Below are 25,100 nucleotides of genomic sequence, written 5' to 3'. Positions count from 1 at the left end.
AATACTTGTGGTACAACTACGATCTTCTCATGGCACACCAGAGTACTACGGCACAGCGATTGAAAAACCCTGGGCTATGCGGAGATTTTCTTTATAAAGGAGACTTAGAAATACAGTCAATCCCGCTTTAAAAATTCTCATGGGAAAACGTTTTAAGCGGGCGAACGCTTTAGATGGAAATCTCAATGAGTATTAGTAACATTTGGAACCACAAAAATCAGTCGTTCAAAACTGGAAACGTTCTAAGTGGGAACGTCATAAGTGGAATGCATTTTGTATCTATATCCTAACTCTCTTCATTAAGACGTTCCTGAAGTTTCATAATTTTCTGATGGATAGGTGAGGGCGTTGAAAGCTTTGAACATACAACTTTTATTACAGAATCCCTGTGTATATTTAGTTTTTAAAATTTTTAGTATAAAACAATATTTATTAACAATATATAATAACAATAATATTATATATTTTAACAATAACAAGAAAAGGCTGTGATATGCTTTCTCTAGCGTCGAAGAAGAGAGCGGAGGGGAGAACTAAGTGATAGAACAATAGATTTGGTCTTTTCCCCTTTGGTCAATCATTTCTCACATTTCGGGGGGGGGGGACCAGACCCCAAGTCCTTTCATTGTTAACTTTTTTTTGAATATGTTGCGGCAGAGCTGACTGGACTTGATACCCAAAGCGTTTGTTTTGCACGTTTAAATACAGCTTCAATTGGAAAACCATTACATTATATAAATGCTAGTAACTACACCATATCATAGTGCAAAAGTAAAAATAACCAAGTTTGATTTGTTTTATATCATGTGAAATAATACATAGCAACTTCCTGTACAGAATTTATTTTTTCATATTTCCGGATCACTAGTAATTGCATCGCATTTAATATAGTAATATGATGAATTACACACTTTATCTTCTATAAATGATATTGTAAAGTGCTTTTACAGTATATGATATAAAAATCCTGGAATTTCGCAAAATGTTTTTGGAAATGTGCATGGTAGCTTTTGTATATAGAATTTCAACTTTCATTCAGATCCTTTATAATTTTATCACATGGCACGGTTTTTTTTTGCACATTTGGCTGCTGTATTTGTGTGTTTTTGCAGCTCATTTGTTTTAAATATCATAGCAACTTCTCGTCAATTTTCATTAAATTCTATTTTTGGCAGCTCTTTTCATTTCAGCATTTCACACCTATCGAGACAATGTCATGTAACCATACCGTTAACTGAGTATTGTATTTATTTTCCTCCATACAAGTTGATGTAATTTTGATGTTTATAGCAATTTTCTGTAACTCTTCATATTGGACCGTATCTTACGACAGCACACATGTTTTTATATATCCTCTAGTAGTACTATAAGGATAATATTGAAATACATAGCATAATACTGTTAACTGTTACTTACTGCGCCAAGGAGGCTTTTGTCGCGTGACAGTGTTTTCAAATGTAACACATGCGACCATTTGGGGCAGCTGTCCCACTGCCAGAATTTATGCAAATAATTTTGGGTGCTTCTTAATGTGAATATTGTAAATTGTTTTAATATTTACAAATAAAGCATCCAGGAAATTTGTGGGGTCAGGTCGCCGGGGGGTGACTTAGGGCGTCTTTGGGGTCTGTGCGGGTTTGTGGGTCCCCCTGGCTCGTTCTGGGGTGGGGGCTGCAGGTTGCTCCGGACAATGGAGGTCGGGTGCTCGGGCCATTCGGCCCGGAGCCCCAATCATGGGAACTGAGGGCTTGGGGCGCCAGGTCGGGGGGCTTGGCAATCAGGCCTTCTGGCCCGGCGCAACTAGCTCTCTCAGGCGTGGATCAACCCTTCGGGGTAAATGGCTTATATCCCCTAAGGGACAGAGCCTGGGCCATGACTGGTCTTAAAGACCCCAAGTCCCCCCCCCTTCCCTACTGCCGTGGAGAGGGAAAGATAGGATAAAGTCGATAGAGACGTGTTCGGAAAATGTTGCGCGATTCGCTGCTCAACTTGTTGCTGAGTGTGGATATACCTTTACTTTCTCTCTCTCTCTCTCTCTCTTCCCTCCTTCATACTTTATGGTCAGTGGGGGAGCGAAATTCGAAAAGGCGCTGTTGATGTTCCTGCTTTAGGCGCAAACCTAAAATTATGCATTAGTAGAAAGAACTTGAAACTATTCAATTTAAAAAATTAAATTTATTTTGTTTTCAGTTGGTGTTATTCTTCAAATTAAATTAATTAATTTTCAATTGATTAATTAATCTTAATTTTTTTAAATAGAATTTAATTTTTTTTAAATTAGTTATGTTTTGTGTGCTTATACAAATGCAAACACCATAAACAACTGGGAAATCGCCCAAAAAGGTGGTTGGAAAAAATTTAGATTAAAATATAAAAAATGATAGGAGAATATAAAATAAAAAAGGAAAATATATATATATATATATTCTCTCTCTATATATATATATATATATATATATATATATATATATATATATCCTACTCAATCGTACATGTACTTCCAAAGACACACATTTCTCTTATAGAATTTCTAACTAATTGGTGCATGCCGGAAAGTTCTTTCTTATACTATTCTACCCCATGACTTATCTGTGATGTCATGGTTATGCGTGGTTTGTGTTCGAGAAGATTTTCCTTCTGTTTTCTATATTAGAAGTAAACTTTGCAGATGCCTGAAGTGTCGTGTTATGCAAATACCACAGTGAAAGCCTGCCTGCTCTCAGCGGCGAAACTTTTCAAACGAAAGCTCGCTTAGCATTCGTACCTCGAAATTGGAAAAACGATATGGTAATGAAAATCTCCACTTTTTTTTCTTCTTCTCTCAAATGTACTAGTACAAACCCAATCACTGTGAATCTGCAAAAGATTCATATATAAATGGAGATTTTTTTCTCACTCATCATTTTAGTCAATGAATGTACGTAGAAAATGAAAAATTCAATTTTTTTTCCCATGAAGTTTTTTAAAGATCAAAAGTCATATGGGGGAATAGGCGCCAATATAGGCAAAATTTTGATTGGGGGAGCACACTCCCCCTTGGCTACGCCACTGGCAGGGCTGGCCAAGAGCTGGCTCGGTGGCCACCGACAAGGTAAAATTAATTATCAAATTAAAATTAATAATTTGCTATTCTCGTTCCAACAGCGGAAAACCACCTACTTACATTCATTTATTTTTAGTGACGAAAATAATTTACTATGTTATGACCAGGGCCCGGATGTTGCTGCTCTAAAAATCTTTAAAAATGACTAAAAAAATGCCCTAAAATCGGAAAGAAATATCATCAAAATAATAAAACAAAGTTCTCTTGAAAAACCGGTTATGTTCGAATGTCGGAAGAAAAAATTTTGACCTCATCAAAATCATATGTTAATTTTCTCAATTTTTTTTTCTCTCATTTAGATTTCATCAAAATAACAATTTTTCTAATAAACGAGTTATAAATCATGAATCGGTTAGGAAACAGTGGCATTATGGCCCCACAAGGGTGGGGCTGACAGGGCTCCAACTTGAGGGCCCCGAAACGATTCTCATCATTTTTTTCAGAAGGAATTCAGTATTGAGAGTCCCGTGAAGAATCTGATCGGAGGGTTCTGTTGCTAGATGTGGGGGCCATGACTGACGTACTGGGGAGAGAGAATAGGATTTTTTCCATTAAAAAACAAAAAACGAACCCCCCAGAAAGTCCTGTGTATGCATGCCTATGGTGGTTAGGAAACCGAAAAGCATCTTTTATTGCCCCAGAAATTCAAGTACATTTTTTTTTCTCAAGTGCTCAATGCAATCAGTATTTTCATATGATTTTTTCAATCTTTTCAGTCAAAAAAATTTGGAAAGTGAAAAAATATCGTGCAAATGGCAAAACAAAAAATATCGTGAAAATGCCAAAAATGCTCTAACAGTGAAAAAAAATGCTAATTTCATCAAGGTCCTGGTTATCACCATACTCCTTTTCAAAGATACAAATTGCTCATAAAACTTGACAATTGGGTAATTTGTCTTTCTATTTTTTATGCCACTTAGTTTGGCAAATTACCTATTTTGCCAAAATAATAATTTTAAAAAATTGGAACAAATTTTTCATTTGTGAGAGAAATTTAAACTATGAATAGATGTGATGAAATACACTGCTGGCCACCGTAAATGCAACACCCTGAAGGAAGCATGCAAATAATATGAAATTTACAACATGCATTAGCGGAGGTGAGATATGCAAATGATTAGAATTTCAGCGCAGACGCACATCACGCGCGCCTGTGGCACCACTTCAAAGCGCTATTTAAGGCTTGGAGATTTCGACGATTCGAAGTACGGCAATTGTGTTTTTCTTGTGGTTTTTTCAAAAAAACGATCAATTATGCCTCGTAAAAAACAGCGATCATCTTTTGATCAAGTATCCGAGTTCGACAGAGGAAGGATAGTGGCCTACCGAGATTGTGGATTATCTTTCAGGGAAATCGGTAGTCGTGTTGGACGAAACCAAACAACTGTAATGCGGATATGTGATCGTTGGATGCAGGAGGGTACGACGGACCGACGTGTTCAATCGCATCCACCTCAGTGCACCACTTCACGTGATGACAGGCGTATTGTGCGTATGGCAGCGACGGATCGCTCAGCCACATCACCATAGCACAGCACATTCAGTCTGTACCGCATCATCCAGTGTCTGTGCGTACCATTCGACGCCGTTTACAGCAGAGTGGTCTGTCCGCAAGACGTCCATTGCTTCGTCTACCCTTGACGCAGAACCACAGACGTCTCCGCCGCCAATGGTGCGATGAAAGAAGGAAGTGGACGGCACAATGGAATGAAATTGTCTTTACTGACGAGTCACGCTTCTGTCTGCAACACCACGATGGTCGGATTCGAGTCTGGAGACACCGTGGAGAGAGGATGCTGAACAGCTGCGTTATGCACCGCCACACTGGTCCTGCACCGGGTATTATGGTATGGGGCGGTATTGGATATCACTCTCGCACTCCTCTAGTACGCATTGCCGGTACTTTAAAAAGCCAGCGCTACATCTCCGAGGTGTTGGAGCCAGTTGTCCTTCCTTACCTTCAGGGCTTGCCCACAGCCATATTTCAACAGGATAATGCGCGACCACACGTGGCACGCATTGTCCAAAGGTTCTTCGTCAATCGCCAGATTGAATTGCTTCCCTGGCCAGCTCGCTCTCCGGATCTTTCGCCGATAGAAAACATGTGGTCCATGGTTGCTCAACGATTGACCCAGATTACATCCCCAGCTGCCACACCAGATCAACTTTGGCAACGCGTGGAAGCTGCTTGGTCTGCTGTACCCCAAGAACACATCCAAAGTCTCTTTGAATCAATGCCGAGGCGTGTGGCAGCGGTGATCTCCAACAATGGCGGCTACTCTGTCTACTGATTTTGGCAGGAACCACACTTCACAGAAGTCTATAAATTTAATCATTTGATGCTTGGTCAACATGTTATCTACAAAATAGATATTGTTGCGATATCTCTTGTCTTTCTTGGTGTTGCAATTTGGGTGGCCAGCAGTGTAATTTGCAAAAGAAACTAATTTTTGGTGCATTACATATGATGAAAGGGAATACAATGCCCACAGCGTAAAAGTTTAGCGACTAAATTGCCCGACGATAACCGAAATCAACGAAAACCGACGTGTTACTGTACTTTATTGGCAACTCTGGAATCGAAACAGCTGTTTTTTTCTTAGCATTTTCTTAGCATTCGTTAGCATTTTCTTTTTTTCGCTTATCTATGAGAAATTTTACTCTAGTCTTACGTCTACCAAGATGATTCAACTGATACGGCAATCGTGGTCATGGCCGTCTGGAGATTGCCCGCTTAGTTCCCTGAGTACGTACAAGGGGATGAACACACTTTTTATCTTTTTTCGCCGAAATTAGTGTAATACAAACACAAGTTATTTGCAGTCGGTTTTTGCGACTGCGGGACTGACTATGCGGTCACCGATATGATGGACGTTGATGTGAACGGAACGCATGAACAGTGACTGAAAGTTCGCTGACTTGCTTGATAAGTTGTTCAATTTGCCTTTCTAGATGCAATGTGGAGGGTTCCACACTAGCGACATCTCCATGGTGTGACAAAGTAAGATCATTGATCTTGTCGGCAACGGATGCCAACTGGGTTAGATCTTCGTGTAACGCAGCCAAAATACTTTCGGTATTTTTGGGGAGTCGGGACAACCACAGCGACTTGAGGAGTAGTTCACCTACGGAATACCCGACAAACGATCGCATCCGAGTGAGAAGTTGGGATGGACGCTGGTCTCTAAGTTCGAGGCCTTGAAGGAGTGTTCGTATTTTGGAAGGCTCGCTTTCCGAATGTAATTCAATTCTAGTGCTTTTTCAAGGCATCGTACTTGTGCCCCTTTCGGAGGGTTGACAATGATGTCACTTGTTGAATTGAGGACATCGGATTCGGTAGACTATACCACAAGATGGAATTTTGCGGCATCTACGGTGATTTGGGTCAAGGGAAATTATGCCTCTATTTGCTTAAACCACAATATGGGGGGTTCGTCTTCCAAAATGGGGGAAACCTAATGGCAACACGGTTGATTTGCGGCTCGGAATTTTCGTGCGTCCTCATTTCGGAGTTTTCAATCTAGAAACCCGGCATTTATAAAAACTTCAAAAGCTAGTTGCAAACAATTCAAATGTTGCCAAAAAACAGTAATGCACTTATTGTATGATCATGTGTGTGTAAGTAACTATTCCTATGTTTTGCTTCTTCTATTTCTACTTTGATCCATGGTGTTACTTCATGCGATTGGCACGCCGCAATTATCTTTTCTGCCACAGACTAACTACACTAGGACCTACAATTGAAGTAATTGAATACGAAAGTCATTTTCAGAAAATGGACTTAAACTGATTGGCTTCTGAACCCTCCATATGTTGTTTAGATTTTGGGGCCCCTGATATCGTGATACCCTGAGCAAATTACTTCACTTACCCAATCAAAAATCAGACCGTGGAACCAAAGGCATGGCCTCCCCTTGCTACTAGTGCCGTGTCCCAGGCCAGGAATTTTCGTGGGCCCACGAAAAATTTTGCGAATCCCACCCGGGGCCGAAATTATGGTGTATTTTTTGCAGTAAAAAAAAACGAAACCTCTTTCGCGAAGGAAAAAAATTAATGCCCCCTCCCCCTCGATTCCCCTTATGAGAAAATCCTGCATACGCTAGAGTTTGTATAAATAGTAAAACCTCGCTACAACGACACTCGATGATAAATACCTCTACAATGATATTTTTTCAAATCTTGTTTGGAATTGCCTAGTATAATGTTATATTTTCGATACAGCGATATCCTCTACTGCGATAAATCCAAGGATATTGTTTTATAGACTTTGACGCCACTCCTATACAAAGATATTTTTTTATATTTCGCTCACAATTCAACTGCTATATATTCTTCAATAGTTTTTGTTCTTTCGAGCGTGTTTAATAAACATTGGTATTTTGCACTATCTACCTTTTTCGAAAGCACAGTATTTATTAAGTTGCCGCAAAGCTACTTTCTGTGTAGTACACAAAATTGCTGTGCGGTAAATCATTTTATAGTATGGAAGTTTCCGGTGGTCCATGGTCAGTAGAGCCGTAAGTGGGTGAGGGGAACAAGCGGATCTCTTGCCCTGAACAGAAGAGAGCGCAAATTTCACCTTTTAACCTTTCGTTGAACATTACATGAGAGCGATAAAATGTGTGTTTGCCTCGGCTGATCTAGCATCTAGTTGCGGCCCTGATGGTCGGTACCGTAAAATGGTACAACTTTGAGTCAAGGTTACAACATTGTGCCACACACGATTTCCAAACGTCAACGCGTTCTAGCCGTGAATGGTTGTGAAAGTAAAAGTTCGGAAAAATACTGGTAGGTAGATACACGTATGTAGAGGTAATGTTGGGTTAGAATATAACCTTCTCAGTTATCCCGCGTGTTTATCAGAAAATTATTGGTGATTTGCAAGTTTTTGGTGTTCATGAAAAATTGAAAGGAGTCTCCTTTGTTTAGACAATTTAGGGTTTCCTGAGAGACCTGGTAAGCGTATATGTTTATTTATATGTTATCTATTACAAATTGGTTTATTGGGTGTTTCTAAATATTTTTTTGTTTACCCGTAGTATCACTTGTTATCAATAATCAGAACTTTGTGTTACAACTATGTGCCACCAATTTTTTTCCCAATTTTCATATTTTTATGTCTTTTTTTGTTAATCGGGTTGAAAGCCGAGATGAAGTTCGGAGTGTCCACTTATTTGATGATGTAGAGGAGAGTGTACAAGGTGATGCACAACAAAAGGATGAAAATATTTACCCAACTGTGAAACATTGTGGAAAGTTTTATCCAGGGCTGAAGGTTTCCAAGCCAGACGACAAAGGAGATGATACCAGACATCGTCTGGTATCGCGAAAATCAAATTGTAAAAGAGATAAGTCCACCACAACATGCGGGCAATAGCGTGTACCTTGTTGACATGAAGCCGTGAGTGTTCTTCATAAGGAGGTTCAAAATTGTTAAAGGTAGATGTGTATCAAATCTACCAACAGTTCCTCAATAAAGTAATTTTAATTAAACTTGTTTTCATTGTTTCTGTCATTATTCAATTTATAAAAAAACAAAAAATAGGGGAAATAATGTTTGGAGGGTTTTTATTAAAGCAGATACGTAGAAACGATCAAAACCGTGACAAGAATGTGTCAGATCGAGTTTATAATGCATTTTAAAGGCAGAAAAAGGGTGGTCCAAAGTTGCAACCAGCAGGGGTACAGGATTGTGCCGCATGAAAAACTTCTCCCTACCCCTCCTATCAAACATAGATTTTTTCCGACACATCATTCAATAGGTGAGATATATAGGTATAATGAGTTAACATTCAGACAAATAAGGGCATAATTGAAGGAAATACTCTTTAAAAACCTCAAAGTGGCACAAAGTTGTACCATTTATTCAATTTGTCAGTCTCTCAATTTAACGATAATACTTCTATGATATTCTTTTTTTCGTCCACGGGATATCGTTATATCGAGATTTCACTTAGTTCTGTTATGAATTGTTTTTTATTGTTTTTTTTTAATATGAATCTTTGTTATGAATTAATATAACCGACAGAAACTATCCTTAGTTTCTCTCGGATAAGATACCCACCGCATCTCTATAGTTTCTTTGCTCATCAAGCAAGTACATTCATACTAGGGATTAACGTTTCCCAGGTTTTTTCAATCCTGGGAAAGCGGGAATCAGGGTACTCAAATCCTGGGATTTGGTTGTCGTAAACAGTAGCAATTGAAGTAAATTTAGAGGTATTTAATAACAGATAAATTATTAATATATTATAATGTTATTAATATTAAAGTTTATTGACTAATATCACTAATAATTACGTGTTTAATTAATTTGTTTTTTCAAAAAATTGTAGCCAATACACTGATTAGTAGAAATAATTTGTTCTCTTCTCGCCAGAGGTTCGACTCCAAAACTAGTCAATGTGTCTGGGAGGGGGTGAACGTATCTCGCGGATTGCCAATAGTGATTTTAGCCTAAAATACATTTAGTAATGGGTACGGTTAATAAATAATTATAATTAAACTATTACACTATAATATTCTCATTAATTAGAAGAATTATCGTCGCTTAAACTATTCTGCAATATTGTTGGAAATAATAACATTTTATAAAAGAAATTAAATAAAAAATTCTTAACTACACAGAAAAATCGATTTTTTTCCTTCGGTGTAATTTCAATACCGTAATGTCACACAACTTATGGTCCAAAATAACACCATTTTCTAGATTCTAGATTAATCATCATAACTTCTGTATTCAAGCTATTCAAACATTTTTTTTTTTTTTTTTTTTTTTTTGCTGATATTGCCTGTAGAAAGATCAAGCATTAATGTTAAACACTTTTTTACTCCTTATGTAGCTCAAATACGGATTTTTAAAAATTGAATTTTGCACCATAGTGGTGTTATGAAGTCCCAGCTATAGTCTATCAAATATTTCGTGTTATAAATCGCTTGCGAACCATAGTTGAGAGAATGTACTACAACTATATCATATATCTTTATCCTCTTTGCTATAAGAAGATGAAGAGGGGTTTTTTTTCTCTAAATTCGACCCTTAAGGGGGTCAAAATAGGGGTTGCTAGAGAAATCATGCCAAACCAAAACCACTGAAGTTATCATCATGAAATTTAGTCAGAAGAGTTTCGTTTCATGACGTAAAAACTAACTATGAAGGTGTTTTTCGAAACTCTACCACATATGGGGGGTTCAGTAGGGAGGGTTGTATGGAGAAATCACGACGCCGAGCTGAAACCGCTGAAGCTATAAATATGAAATTTGGTCAGTATTTTCGTATTGTAATACACTGAGAAGGGGTTTTTCAAAATTCAACCCCCCCCCCCCTAAGGGAGGGGGTTCAAAGGTTGTATGGATCAATCATCACTGAGCCGAAATCGCTGAAGCCATAAATATGAAATTTAGTCAATATTATATTTTATAATGTAAATACCCACTAAGATGGGATTTCTGAAAATTCATCCCCCAACGGGATCCTGAGGGGTTCAAATATTACAGGGAAATCATCGACGAGTAATTTTCAGATTACCAAATCTACACGAGCGAAACTGCGGGTAACAGCTTGTGGTACATAAAAATGGTTGGACCATAGTTTAGAGCAAAGTACAATTTTCTATTATTTTTCCTATAATTATTTTTATATGCACGCAACAGTAAAAATGTTTATTAAACATATGTAAATACTAAATCACCTGTAATACAGAACATCAGTAGTGCAGAACAGCTTGTTGTAGTAACTTGTAACCGAGAAAGTTTGCAGCTGGACAAGTAACGTGAAAAACCTAACCCCAACTAATAGCTGATTCGCGGGAAAGTATCGGAGAGTGGGCGTCTCCTAACCACATCTCCATATTACCATTCTATGCTCTTTGCTTTAGTAATTAAATATTCCACTAGATGCTGTTAGCATTTCGATTACTGATGTTTTAGTGAGCACGGGCGTTAGGACCATAGTTGTGCGAAATTACGGTATTTATAGAACAATCCTTCAAACAATTTGAGCTAGGTACAGTGATCTCTCACTTATACACCAGGGTTGGCAGGTTTTTGACGGTTTAAACTGTCTCATCAAAAACCTCAGATATTGCTTTTCAATATAAAAATTCCTATTGAAAATACACGCATTGATTGCATGTAATGCTTACAATCACTATGTTATACAATTCATCATCGAGATTTTTTTACATCTAGATTCATTACAAGATTCATCATCGAGTCGAAACCACTGAAGTTATGAATATGAAATTCGGTCAGTAGTTTTATTTTATGAAGTTAAGAAAGGGTTTTTCAAAATTCAACCCCTAATGGGGTTATAAGGGGATTCAAAGGTTATATATATATATATATACACTGCTGGCCACCCAAATTGCAACACCAAGAAAGACAAGAGATATCGCAACAATATCTATTTTGTAGATAACATGTTGACCAAGCATCAAATGATTAAATTTATAGACTTCTGTGAAGTGTGGTTCCTGCCAAAATCAGTAGACAGAGTAGCCGCCATTGTTGGAGATCACCGCTGCCACACGCCTCGGCATTGATTCAAAGAGACTTTGGATGTGTTCTTGGGGTACAGCAGACCAAGCAGCTTCCACGCGTTGCCAAAGTTGATCTGGTGTGGCAGCTGGGGATGTAATCTGGGTCAATCGTTGAGCAACCATGGACCACATGTTTTCTATCGGCGAAAGATCCGGAGAGCGAGCTGGCCAGGGAAGCAATTCAATCTGGCGATTGACGAAGAACCTTTGGACAATGCGTGCCACGTGTGGTCGCGCATTATCCTGTTGAAATATGGCTGTGGGCAAGCCCTGAAGGTAAGGAAGGACAACTGGCTCCAACACCTCGGAGATGTAGCGCTGGCTTTTTAAAGTACCGGCAATGCGTACTAGAGGAGTGCGAGAGTGATATCCAATACCGCCCCATACCATAATACCCGGTGCAGGACCAGTGTGGCGGTGCATAACGCAGCTGTTCAGCATCCTCTCTCCACGGTGTCTCCAGACTCGAATCCGACCATCGTGGTGTTGCAGACAGAAGCGTGACTCGTCAGTAAAGACAATTTCATTCCATTGTGCCGTCCACATCCTTCTTTCATCGCACCATTGGCGGCGGAGACGTCTGTGGTTCTGCGTCAAGGGTAGACGAAGCAATGGACGTCTTGCGACAGACCACTCTGCTGTAAACGGCGTCGAATGGTACGCGCAGACACTGGATGATGCGGTACAGACTGAATGTGCTGTGCTATGGTTCGTGATGTGGCTGAGCGATCCGTCACTGCCATACGCACAAGTGAAGTGGTGCACTGAGGTGGATGCGATCGAACACGTCGGTCCGTCGTACCCTCCTGCATCCAACGATCACATATCCGCATTACAGTTGTTTGGTTTCGTCCAACACGACTACCGATTTCCCTGAAAGATAATCCACAATCTCGGTAGGCCACTATCCTTCCTCTGTCGAACTCGGATACTTGATCAAAAGATGATCGCTGTTTTCTACGAGGCATAATTGATCGTTTTTTTGAAAAAACCACAAGAAAAACACAATTGCCGTACTTCGAATCGTCGAAATCTCCAAGCCTTAAATAGCGCTTTGAAGTGGCGCCACAGGCGCGCGTGATGTGCGTCTGCGCTGAAATTCTAATCATTTGCATATCTCACCTCCGCTAATGCATGTTGTAAATTTCATATTATTTGCATGCTTCCTTCAGGGTGTTGCATTTACGGTGGCCAGCAGTGTATATACAGAGAAATCATGCCAAGCCGAAACCACTGGAGCAATATTTATGAAATTTCGTCGGTAGTTTTATTTTATGATGTAACCGACTCAGAATGGGTTTTACAAAATTTGACCCCTGAGAGGGTGTCATAAGAGGGTTAAATGGTTACATGAGAAATCTCGCCTAGCCGAAACCAGTGAAGCTATATTCGTCAGTAGTTTTATTTCATGATAAAGATTCGCTCTAACTCAAAATTCACTTCCTAAAGGGGTCTCAAGGAAGAATTTTCGGATTACCAAATTCACGCGAGCGAAGCCGCGGATAACAGCTAATACTTAATATGATTATAAAATAGTTTGGTACTCTCTACAGCATAGGTTCCCAACCTTTTTGGAATTAGCGCCCCCTTTTTCAGTGCATGATTCCATAGCGCGCCCCTTCCCAAGTATAAACTATATTGTACATAATATATATTGAAAACAAGGACAAACTTTTAAATTAATTTATTGATTTCATTGGTATTTATAATACCAACCTCTGACACAACATGTATAGATACGGGCGGTATTCACCGACATGGTTTAGGCTATAGTCACAATTTTTTGATAAGAGATCGACACGGATTGGTTAAATTCAGGGTTTTAACCAATCTATGTTGATCTCTTATCCAAAAATTGTAACTACAGGTTTAAACCATGTCGGTGAATTAGTCCACTGCGCTGTTGCACGCGCCCGGGAAATGCGCGCGGATCTATATGGCCTTGAATTTTCTGCACGTGCTCAAACGGGCAGCATCTCGTCCTCAACGCCAACTCTATAGCCCCGTTTACGTGGGAAATGAAAAATAAGAGAGAAAACTTCCACCCACTAAAAAGCCAAAAAATATTTCGCCGAACTTTTTTCAAACAAACCCAATTTCGCGGGAAAATTGGCAACTCCGTTTGCGAAAAATTGCAGAGGATTATGGGAAAGAGTATGCACCGCGAAAATTCCCCAAGAGAATGTAAATAAAGTACACTGCTGGCCACCGTAAATGCAACACCCTGAAGGAAGCATGCAAATAATATGAAATTTACAACATGCATTCGCGGAGGTGAGATATGCAAATGATTAGAATTTCAGCGCAGACGCACGTCACGCGCGCCTGTGGCGCCACTTCAAAGCGCTATTTAAGGCTTGGAGATTTCGACGATTCGAAGTACGGCAATTGTGTTTTTCTTGTGGTTTTTTCAAAAAAACGATCAATTATGCCTCGTAGAAAACAGCGATCATCTTTTGATCAAGTATCCGAGTTCGACAGAGGAAGGATAGTGGCCTACCGAGATTGTGGATTATCTTTCAGGGAAATCGGTAGTCGTGTTGGACGAAACCAAACAACTGTAATGCGGATATGTGATCGTTGGATGCAGGAGGGTACGACGGACCGACGTGTTCGATCGCATCCACCTCAGTGCACCACTTCACTTGTGCGTATGGCAGTGACGGATCGCTCAGCCACATCACGAACCATAGCACAGCACATTCAGTCTGTACCGCATCATCCAGTGTCTGCGCGTACCATTCGACGCCGTTTACAGCAGAGTGGTCTGTCGCAAGACGTCCATTGCTTCGTCTACCCTTGACGTAGAACCACAGACGTCTCCGCCGCCAATGGTGCGATGAAAGAAGGATGTGGACGGCACAATGGAATGAAATTGTCTTTACTGACGAGTCACGCTTCTGTCTGCAACACCACGATGGTCGGATTCGAGTCTGGAGACACCGTGGAGAGAGGATGCTGAACAGCTGCGTTATGCACCGCCACACTGGTCCTGCACCGGGTATTATGGTATGGGACGGTATTGGATATCACTCTCGCACTCCTCTAGTACGCATTGCCGGTACTTTAAAAAGCCAGCGCTACATCTCCGAGGTGTTGGAGCCAGTTGTCCTTCCTTACCTTCAGGGCTTGCCCACAGCCATATTTCAACAGGATAATGCGCGACCACACGTGGCACGCATTGTCCAAAGGTTCTTCGTCAATCGCCAGATTGAATTGCTTCCCTGGCCAGCTCGCTCTCCGGATCTTTCGCCGATAGAAAACATGTGGTCCATGGTTGCTCAACGATTGACCCAGATTACATCCCCAGCTGCCACACCAGATCAACTTTGGCAACGCGTGGAAGCTGCTTGGTCTGCTGTACCCCAAGAACACATCCAAAGTCTCTTTGAATCAATGCCGAGGCGTGTGGCAGCGGTGATCTCCAACAATGGCGGCTACTCTGGCTACTGATTTTGGCAGGAACCACACTTCACAGAAGTCTATAAATTTAATCATTTGATGCTTGGTCAACATGTTATCTACAAAATAAATATTGTTGCGATATCTCTTGTCTTTCTTGGTGTTGCAATTTGGGTGGCCAGCAGTGTATTTCTTCCTCTCTTTCTTTACTCTTCTCCCTACGAGAGAAAAAAGTCATCAAGCCGATGCTACCACAATAATATTGCGCATGTAAACCGGGCTAATATGACTTGAACACAAAACGCCCTCCTCATACTTCTCAACGCCCCCTCAACATGACTTGAACACAAAACGCCCCGCCCCCGGACTTCTCAGCGCCCACGTTGGGAACCACTGTTCTACAGAATTATATTGAACAATATTTTTTTCCTTGTAAAATATACAAATATTTGAATAAAGCATAATATTAAAGCTGAAGGAAAAACTATGGAACCATATAGGTGCCGGAACCTAGGGGCTAAGGCCATTTGAGCCCAACTTCCCCAATTAATTTCTGAAAAAACAATTCAATGCACCTTCCTCCTTCTGCGTACGCGCTTGAGTCCTGTATGTACGGGACGACCATCAGTTTTCAGCCCCTCCAATGTTTTCTTCACGTCGTCGCCTCTGTATGGAACAATTTTGTATTATTCAATTCAAGATGATTCTCGACCTTCCAAAATTTCTCCCACTGCTTATATACGTGCATTGATATAAACTATATGTGCTCTTTTCATAACAGATAGGTGTGTAAAAAGTTATTTTACGCCATGTGTGTGTAATGTTAATTTTAGTTATTATTAAATTATCCAGATAATCACAAAGAAAATTAAAACAATACCCTTATTGTGTGTATATCATTAGAATGTATCTAGCAATCAAAATACAGAAAATTATAGAACTACAATGTCCTTTAATTTGGCAGCGCTGGCTTGTATATGATGCTTAAGAAACACCTATAACTTATTCGTAGTACAAAAATAAGAATGACTATATATATAAGTTTGACTATGATATGGTATGTTTACTAGCATTTATATAATGGAATGGTTTTCCAGTTGAAACTGTATTTTAAATGTGCAAAACAATGCTTCATATCAAGTCCTGCCAGCTCTGCATTGATTTAAAATACTCTTTAAAACTCGGGCTTTATACAACCTAAACTAAGAAATTTATAGGAGATAATAAATGAATTAAATTGGTGTGTTGACAGATGTTGCGCAAGAATTTTTACTATGGAATAAAATTTTGGGCAGATAAGAAAATTTGAAATATCAAAATAGATATTCTTAACTCAGTAATTATATAATTCAAAATATAAAGCACTTTAAGCTATATAAAAATAAGAGTTTTTTGTTATTTATCATATCTATCACGTTAAAAGAAATTATAAATTATTTGTTCTATATTCTTTGCTTTGTATGTCGAAAAATTCAAAATTACAAAAGAAATATTTTGCTTCAATTATTGTCATAAATTAGTGTTTAAAAATAAAACATTGTAATATGTAAAAAAGTAAGTTTCTCATCATGTTATATACCTATTGCGTTATTCAAAAGCATTTATTTAGGTTTTTGACGGTTTGAACCAGTTTTTGACGTCAAAGTAAGTTTGACGACTTTATGAAGGGGTTCTACTGTTATACACCCTCTCACTTATACGTTTCTCTCGGTTATAAGAGGATTTTCTGCACTCCCGGTCAATGGTATAATATAATGCTATCCCATTATGTATGTCTATTACTTATGCGTCTTGTTCCCTTGCACCGACACTTAGGTGAGAGATCACTGCACATTTTATGTTTCAAAACTGGAAAAAAAAATTTCATTGACTTAGTTTTAAAAAAGAGTTGCCGTTGCACAAAAAGGTTTCACGTCCTGAACTTACAGCAAGCTATCAGTGGTGGATTACTAGTTAACGAATGAATTCAAATGAATGAAAAATAAAGACCAAATTCAAATTACCTATTTTTTCCAGGTTCCCGCCGTCTGTCAACTTACTGGAAATTTTTTCAACATCAGAAAATGTCTGGGCTTGTCAATGCTAAAATAAGGGGCAAGAGAGAGATTCACTAGATGTCTCGTCAAGGGCGTGCTAGCCCAGGTCGACAAGATACTCGCCTAAAGTACCAAAGGGTGTTTAGAGGTGTCGCGAGTTCGATACCCGGTTCACAGGGGTACAACAGAAACAGCGACATAACCGCAGAAAAAGTTGCTACCGCAGGGAGTCCCCCATCGAGGGGTTAGCGCACCAACCTCTCAATGAGTATAAAAACAAGCCTGTCGTTCGGAATCGGCAATAAATTTTAGGTCCCGGTCTAATTAGCCCTCGTGTGCACAAAATGACCGTGGTGCGACATAAATGATCAAATGATATCTTGTCAATGCCGCAAAAAAAGTTAAATACACTGTGTACCGGTATGCAAGAGGGTCTGGGTTCGAGAGTGCTGGTGGAGACAAGATGACTTTTCTTTCCGAGTTCACCTCAGCATAATATCTAGAAAATATCTGTTCCCTTGATATCTTGGGCTGAGAAAAGCGGTCTATATCTCTCTCTCTCTCTACCTTCCCAACTGGGGGGGGGGGGCATTTCCTGAAGTTAAGAGAGGCTACTAATGCCTCTACTTCAGCGCCTAACGCCACAGTTCATGAAATAAGGAAGGCAGGGCTGTGTTTCCAGTGGTATAGATCAGGGGTGGCTAACTTCTTTCTGTTCGCGGGCCAATATAATGGTCAGCTTCAGCGTCGCGGGCCGCATCAGTGGTGCAACTTCGGTGTATAAGCCGCTCCATTATTAATTGAATTAATTAGTTAGTTATTAAATTAATTTCGTCACTAGAAATAAGAAGTTTGTGAGCAGTTTGTTAATTAAGAAATCTGCTGTTGGAACCGATAGTTCAAATAATCCGATATGCAAGAGGACCTGGGTTCGAGTCCCGGCGGAGACAAAATAAATTTTCTTTCTGAGTTCACCTCAGCATAATATCCAGAAAATATGTTTCCTTGACACTGTGTGTATTTAATCATTTATCTAATACAATTAATTTTATTCAAAATTTAATGATTGCAGCTTCTAAGATGCATGCTTCTAGTGATAAAAATTACTTAGGTATGTCTAGTCCAGTATACAAATGTAATCTGGTTCAACCATATTCTTTTTCATGGATCCCGGGAAATGAGTTCAGATTCCCGGGAATTTCCCAGTTGCATTTTAGGTGCGGGATCCCGGGAGAGAAACCCTAACACATACTACACCGTATGAAACTACTGTAGAGTCTCTACATGACGAACCACTTTGAAACGTGTTTTACGCAAAACAAAATTTCTATTCAAACGTTCAATTTTCATTTAATTTAGAAAAAACATCAAAGGTTATATTTCTCTTACGTGAATTTTCTATACAACGTTTTTATGGATGAAGCGATTCCGTTATGCCAGGCAGTTCACTATAAGTGTCAAAAAAGAAAAAATGAATTTATTGAATTAAAGAGTAAATAAAAATAATAATACTGAATAACTATTTTTTTCATTGGCCTTGAACTACAAAACGGAAATGAAATAAGTCGATCCCGCTTATAACGTTTTCAAAAACCACAACTAAAAACGTTATAAGCGAAAAATTTCATAAGAATTATAAGACATAGTTTTTCACCTATCATAGCTTTTTTATGTCATTTTTAATTTATTAACAAACATTAAGGTACATGTAGAGATTTAATAAGAAGCAATTATTTGTTATAACCAGTCAAACTATAACAGTTTTCTTTTATAATAGTCAAGTTTCCGTAAAATCTGGATGGCATTGTACATGGCACATTTTCTTGCCTTTAAACAAAACATAGAAAAGTTCCCGATCCTCTAATTGCTTCTGCAAACGTTACAATTGGTGTTGACTGGATATCCTCTACAAATTTAAGAGTTTTATTTTTCGTTTAAACTCTCTTGGTGCTTTTTTTTACATGAAAGCATCGTATTGGTTGTTCTGAGAAGAATCGAATTCCAAGAAGTGCAGTTCGGAAATCCAATTTTAATTACATTTATCTGAAAAAGCCGCTTTTGGATGATACTTGATACTGGCGTCTGAAAATCTGTCAAGTTGTGTATGTTTTGTGTCAATGTAACTCTTTTCCGGCTTTATTTTGTATCTATAGATTAAGAAGTCAATGAGAAAGACCGCCGTTTATTCCTTTGTTATATGCAATAGTCTATAACAGCGGTTCTCAGCCGGTGCTCCGCGGGGCCCTTGGGGCTCCGTGTGCACTCTTCAGGGGATCCGCGGCCGCTCGAGAAAAATATAAAAAAAACCAGTTAATTTGAAAAAAAATAATTATAAATACTTTTAAATAATAAAAATAAATCAGTAACTTCAATGAATAAGAAAAAATAGGCATACGGGGCTCCTCCATGGAAATTATATGCCAAAAAGTCGAGTCAAAAAAGGTTGAGAACCGCTGGTCTATAACACCAATGTGAGAAGATTCATTTTTTGAAATCGATCTAATGCGACGAATTTGAATAAGACCGCAACGAAAAAAAGTAACCTCTTGTGTTTGAACAGTGGTAAGGGCAATTATGCTCTGTAAAATATTGTTGGGCAAAGTGAAAGAACAAGAAAAAAAAATTTTCAACGCTAGCACAATCACCATTTTCGTTTCTTTACATTAAAAAATGTGAAGAAAAGTGTGTACGCTGATTTAAAGGGAGGAAAAAGCCCGATGTTAATTTTCCGAACGTTGTAAGCGGGAATAGCAAGAAATTTAAACGTTATATCCGGGAAAAGTTAACATTATCAATATGGGAAAAGTTAACATTATCAATATAGGAAAAGTTAACATTATCAATATAGGAAAAGAGTTAAATTCACGAAAATTTGTCGTGCTAAGCGGGATCGACTGTAATTCAAATATTTATATTCACTCCACCTATTCAACTAAGCACTTGCATGACAATTCTTTTAATTTGTAGATATGCCCTATTAAAAATAAGCATTTTACACTTTAGGAAACACAGGGCCGCAACTAGATGCTTGGTCAGCTGGAACAAGAATGCATTTTGGTGCCCCCCTTGTAATGTTGAAGGAGAGATTAAAGTGTCGAACTCGTGCCCCCTCTAGTCCGCCACCCGGGGCACCAGACGTCACCTGCTCACACCCCCCCCCCCTCAGTTGCGGCCTTGGAAACACAATTCAACTCTTTGGCTGTAGATTTATTGTAGTTATTATACTCGAGAGCAGTGCATTGATCTTTTCTTCGTTCCCGTTTTTTTTTAATTGTACTTGTGTATTGTTAAAAAAATTGCAATAAAAAGAATAGAAATACTTAGTTCAAGATATATCTGATCATATGCATACAAATTGATATGACTGAAGTTAAAATGCCCTCTATTTTCGCCTATGGGTCATATCTGAAAGGAAAAAAAATAGGAAAGGTCACCCCAGGGCCCCCTTGACTCCAAGGCCCCAGGGCTGGAGCCCTGTCAGTCCCCCCCCCTTGTGGGGGGCTGTGACCAAAGGCTATATATTGAACTGGAAGCGGGTATGATAACCACTTAGGTGCCACAAGCTGTCTTTTTACTTTGATAATTCACGTTCAACAACTTCACCCACCCTTATATTTTCTTATTGCTTGGGTTTATTATTCATTGCAATATTTTTAATAATTTATATACAGTGGATCCCGCTTATAACGTTTTTCAAAAAATCGTCATGAAAAATGTTGTAAGCGGGAAAACGCTTTAAACGGGAAATCTTAATGGGAATTTTTTTTGTTAGAGTTGGACCACGAAAATAATTCGTACTAAGCGAAAAAACGTTGTAAGTGAGAACATTATCAGCGGGGGATCGACTGTATATAATTGATACATAAATTTATTCATTAATCCCACATGCCATAGTGAATTACAGCATTCAGCACAAAATACCTAAGTTCTCAGAAAAATTAAACTATGCAAGAGGAAAAACAGGTAATACAAAAAGTTTTCAAACATATAATTTTCAATTTAACTGATGTGGGACAACATAATCAATGAGATCAAAATCAGTCAATCAAGAGAACTTATTTTTCGATCATGGCATTCCAAAAAAAAGAAGAAAATTTTGAGAAGAAAATACAATTTCTTTGGCATTTGGTACTTAGAAATTAATTCATCACAGTGCCCTCGCCAGAATTGTTGTCTCCTAGATAGTAGGAAGAAACATTGTGGTGGGACCTTGTGGTTGCTGAAAATGCATACAAATTGCAATTCATCAATTTAACAATGAAATAATCATGCTGAGTAGTTCACTAAAATTGCTGCGTAGACTACCAAAATGATGTTTATAAGAAGAGTGTTTAGGCAAAAAGAGCTCCATGATGTGTGATAAACGTATAAATATCAGAGGTTAAACAGGATTTTCTCGGGGGAGGGGGGGGGGTGCTTGTTTTTTACTGCAAAAAGCACTAAAATCTCAGCTGGGGGGGGGGGGTGTTCAACTCCAAAACCACGCCCCTTGCGTGCGCCAATGATAGATGTGTTAAAAAATATATAAATTTCACATCATTCTTTCATGAAATAATTTTTATATATTTCTAGTGGAGTTCTTGTATTTTCAAAAGAGATCAAGAGAATGTTTTTGGGTTCAGCAGTCAATGGACTTCCTGTAATTATTCATCATTTAAGGTAATTATATCTTTTTACACATATAAGTGTAATAAAGTTTCAAAGTATGTTCAACACCATGTTCAATTTTTATATATACAGGGTGATTCCATAATTCCCCTAGCTTCTAACTTCCAACGAAAAAAGTATACAAATAATGTGTAGAACTCTGATACGTCATTGATGTTTCAAAGGGTTGTATAATTATTAAAATAAAAAATTTACTTTTTATACTGACACTCTGTACCCACAAAACCCAATTAGAAAGTTGTTGCCCTGTCTCTCCTGATGCCAACAAAAAAATTCCCCGTTTCTAAATTCAATACTCACTGAGACATTTGAATTCAAAAAATGAGAAAAGTTGGGAAAGAACAGGATAAATTAATAGACAATGGTTCCTTCCCTCGTTTATGCTGTTATTTCTCAACTTTCCCCCAATTTATGAATTCAAATATCTCAGGAAGTATTGAGATATTTGAATTCATAAATTGGAGGAAAGTTATAAGGAAAGGGTCGGAAGGTGTCATCCTCAAAAAGTTTACCACTAATTCTACTTATTTAAATATGCATAAAAAATTTTAAAAATATCCGGTGGAATTATTATGGATCTCTCAAACAAATTATAAATATTAATATTTTGAACACCAATACAGGCCAAGAATGAAATTAAAAATCCCGAAATCCCACAACCCTAGAGTCTTAGAGTGACGTCATTCAAACAAAATATGATTAGATACAGCACAGATGGAAAAAGAAGATGGAGAAAAAAGAGAAATACACAGTGGAACCTCGTCTGTACGTCGCTCGGTATACGGTTATATGACTTTCACGTTTATACGACGTTTGGCTACCGTCGCTATATGTTCCTATACATTTTAATATTAAAATAATTCATTTATTCGCATCAAAAACTCAATTACTCCAGGTTTTCACTTCAATTCGCACACCAAATCTTTTGAAAAAACGTCCATCGAATGCTCACAGTTTTTGTATGCAGTGAAAACGCGTTGCTGCAGCAGTTCTTCTTGCATATTGTCACCGCAATAGCCATAAATTTTAGGATGATTGCTGACATATACGAAAATAGCCCAGTGAGCTAGCTGATGATCATTTAGAGTGGATTCTTAAGTGATTTGTTCATTGCTTGTTTCTGAGAATATGCAGACGCGGTGAGTCCAAAAGAAACGCGTTTCAATTGTTTTGACCGCCATATGTCCTTTCAGAATTTTTTTCTTCTTCCAATGTTTTCAGCGTTATCTTCAAAGGGTAAGGAAGTTCACACATTGTAAGCATTTTGAGGGTACAAGTCTACCGATAAGAGACACATACACAAATAAGTTCTTTCGATCGTTTCCTGTGGAATTTTCTTTCGCTATGGTGCTTTGCTTGCTGGTTGTGTTAAATCCACCGTTCATAATGCCGACAACGAAAAATGCTTTCTTTAAAAAAAATAACTGGAAATTTTGGAAGAATTCAACAAGAATTTTAAATTCATGACGAAAATCGATCTTGCAAAACAGTTGAATATCCCCGTGGCTACTTTGAAAACAATTATAAAGCAGAGAAACAAAATCAAAGACTAAGCTGTTGGTGGCACATCATCTACTGCCAAAAAAATGAGAGTCCAAGATGGGAGATTTTCCCAAGTCGAGAAGATTTTGTTGCAATTCTTCACCCAATGTCGCACCACAAAGGTAATGTTCCACTAAATTTTATTCCTTTAAGTGACTTTATTTATTTATTGCGCAATTTAATTATTTTTCCCCCAAGTTTTATTGAAATATTTTTTATAAGAGTTGGAGATGCAATTAATGAATGTACTTTCATTTTTTCATAATTTTTTGAGAATGTCACCTTCCAACCCTTTCCTTGTTAGAAACATGGAAGGTTTTTTTCCCCCTCAGGGAAGACCGGGCAACAACTTTCTAATTGAGTTTTGAGTTTTTGAGGACAGGGTATTCATATAAAAAGTTAATTTTTATGTTTTAATAACTATACAACCCTTTGCAACATGAATAACATGAGTATATGCACGTAATTTGGATACTTTTTCTAATTGGAAGTATGCCTCTATTATCAACGGTTCGCCAGTGTATCTGACAACACCAGAGAAGAGCATTATTACTGAGCTAACGATAGCAACACCAGCAGAGAACATAGATCCACGAGAACAACCACGCAGTTCCGATCTCCAAGAATATTACTATTTTGTATTTAATCTTAAATTAATCATGTAATTTTAGTATAATAAAACAAATATCGTACATTTCTGGCGACGATTTGAAGAAAGAACAAGATGACGGGCGAACAACATCAACTGCCACGAGCGGACCAGAACAAAACCACCTCTATGCGATCTGACCAAATTTCATTTCGGTGAATTTGTTTTCGGGAAAGATGACATATGCTATTACATTCATTCGTCGTCTTGAATTGGAATTACTGGTTTTTCGTAATTCCAACTGAGCATGCCACTGAGCATCACAGATGATGCGGGGGGGGGGGGGGCTTATATGAAGCGGGATATGACCCAGAGCAACAAGTTCAAGGGGACGGTAAATTTCAGAAACAAGTGGCCGGAAAATTAGTAAAATGAGAGAAGGGCATAAATCTACCTCTGCCTAGTGAGGGACCAGATCAATGATTGACCAAACGAGTGACCTAGAGAGTTTGCATGCATGTGGGAGAACAAAAAAGTGTACAATCACATCAGTGAGCAAAAGAGCGACCTGGAGCGTGTGCAAGCATGTGGATGACCAAAACCGTGTCCTAGAAAGTCAGGGATTAGGTCAGCATGTGACCAAAATAGTGACCTAAAGAATATATGAGTACATCAGTTATCAAAAGAATGACCTAGAGAGTGTGCAAGCGTGTAAATGACCAAAAGAGTGAACTATAGAGTGCGTAAGCATGGAAGTGACAAAGAGTGACCTAGAGAGCAAAGGACTAAATTAGTGAATGACCGAAAGAGTGACTCAAATTGTTGTGTTTTCTTTAACACTTTGTTAGCCGAGTGGATAACACATGGGTATTTATTTTGATGAGTATTTATTATTACGTTAGAATTAGATAGATTACATACATATAGATAGGAAGAATTTATAAAGCGAAAAGAGCAGAACATTTAGACATCTCGTCTACTTGATGTCTGAGGTGGAACTCACTAGTTCCCCTTACACAACACTAGGTGGCGTTGTATGTTCTTATCAGTTTAGTTCTTTTAGTCATTTCTTATAAGGACACCACATTCCTCCCCGCTAATTTAAAGATCCAACCGGACAGGAGCTTTCCTGGTTCGTTGGGAACGTCGCAAAGGAACGGGAGTACTGGACATCGCTGGTGGCTTGCTGGACGTCGCTGGTGCCTTAGCTGGTGTTGGTA

General features: G+C 38.5%; 1 protein-coding gene across 2 annotated transcripts in view; it reads left to right on the top strand.

The window, feature by feature from the left end:
* Positions 1–25,100, top strand: part of LOC149080535 (uncharacterized) — a 204,792-nt gene that overhangs the window by 15,179 nt on the left and 164,513 nt on the right. For both annotated transcript variants that reach the window (XM_089239637.1, XM_089239636.1), the window contains exon 2: positions 21,654–21,740. The gene's annotated coding sequence lies outside the window, so the exon portion shown is untranslated. The remainder of the gene's footprint in view (positions 1–21,653; positions 21,741–25,100) is intronic.

The sequence above is a fragment of the Pholcus phalangioides genome, unplaced genomic scaffold, assembly GCF_987345545.1.
Source record: "Pholcus phalangioides strain wild (caught in Gottingen) unplaced genomic scaffold, Ppha-v1.0 ptg000011l_1, whole genome shotgun sequence".
In the NCBI taxonomy this organism is placed as follows: domain Eukaryota; kingdom Metazoa; phylum Arthropoda; class Arachnida; order Araneae; family Pholcidae; genus Pholcus; species Pholcus phalangioides.
This window is presented reverse-complemented; position numbering and strand designations above follow the sequence as displayed.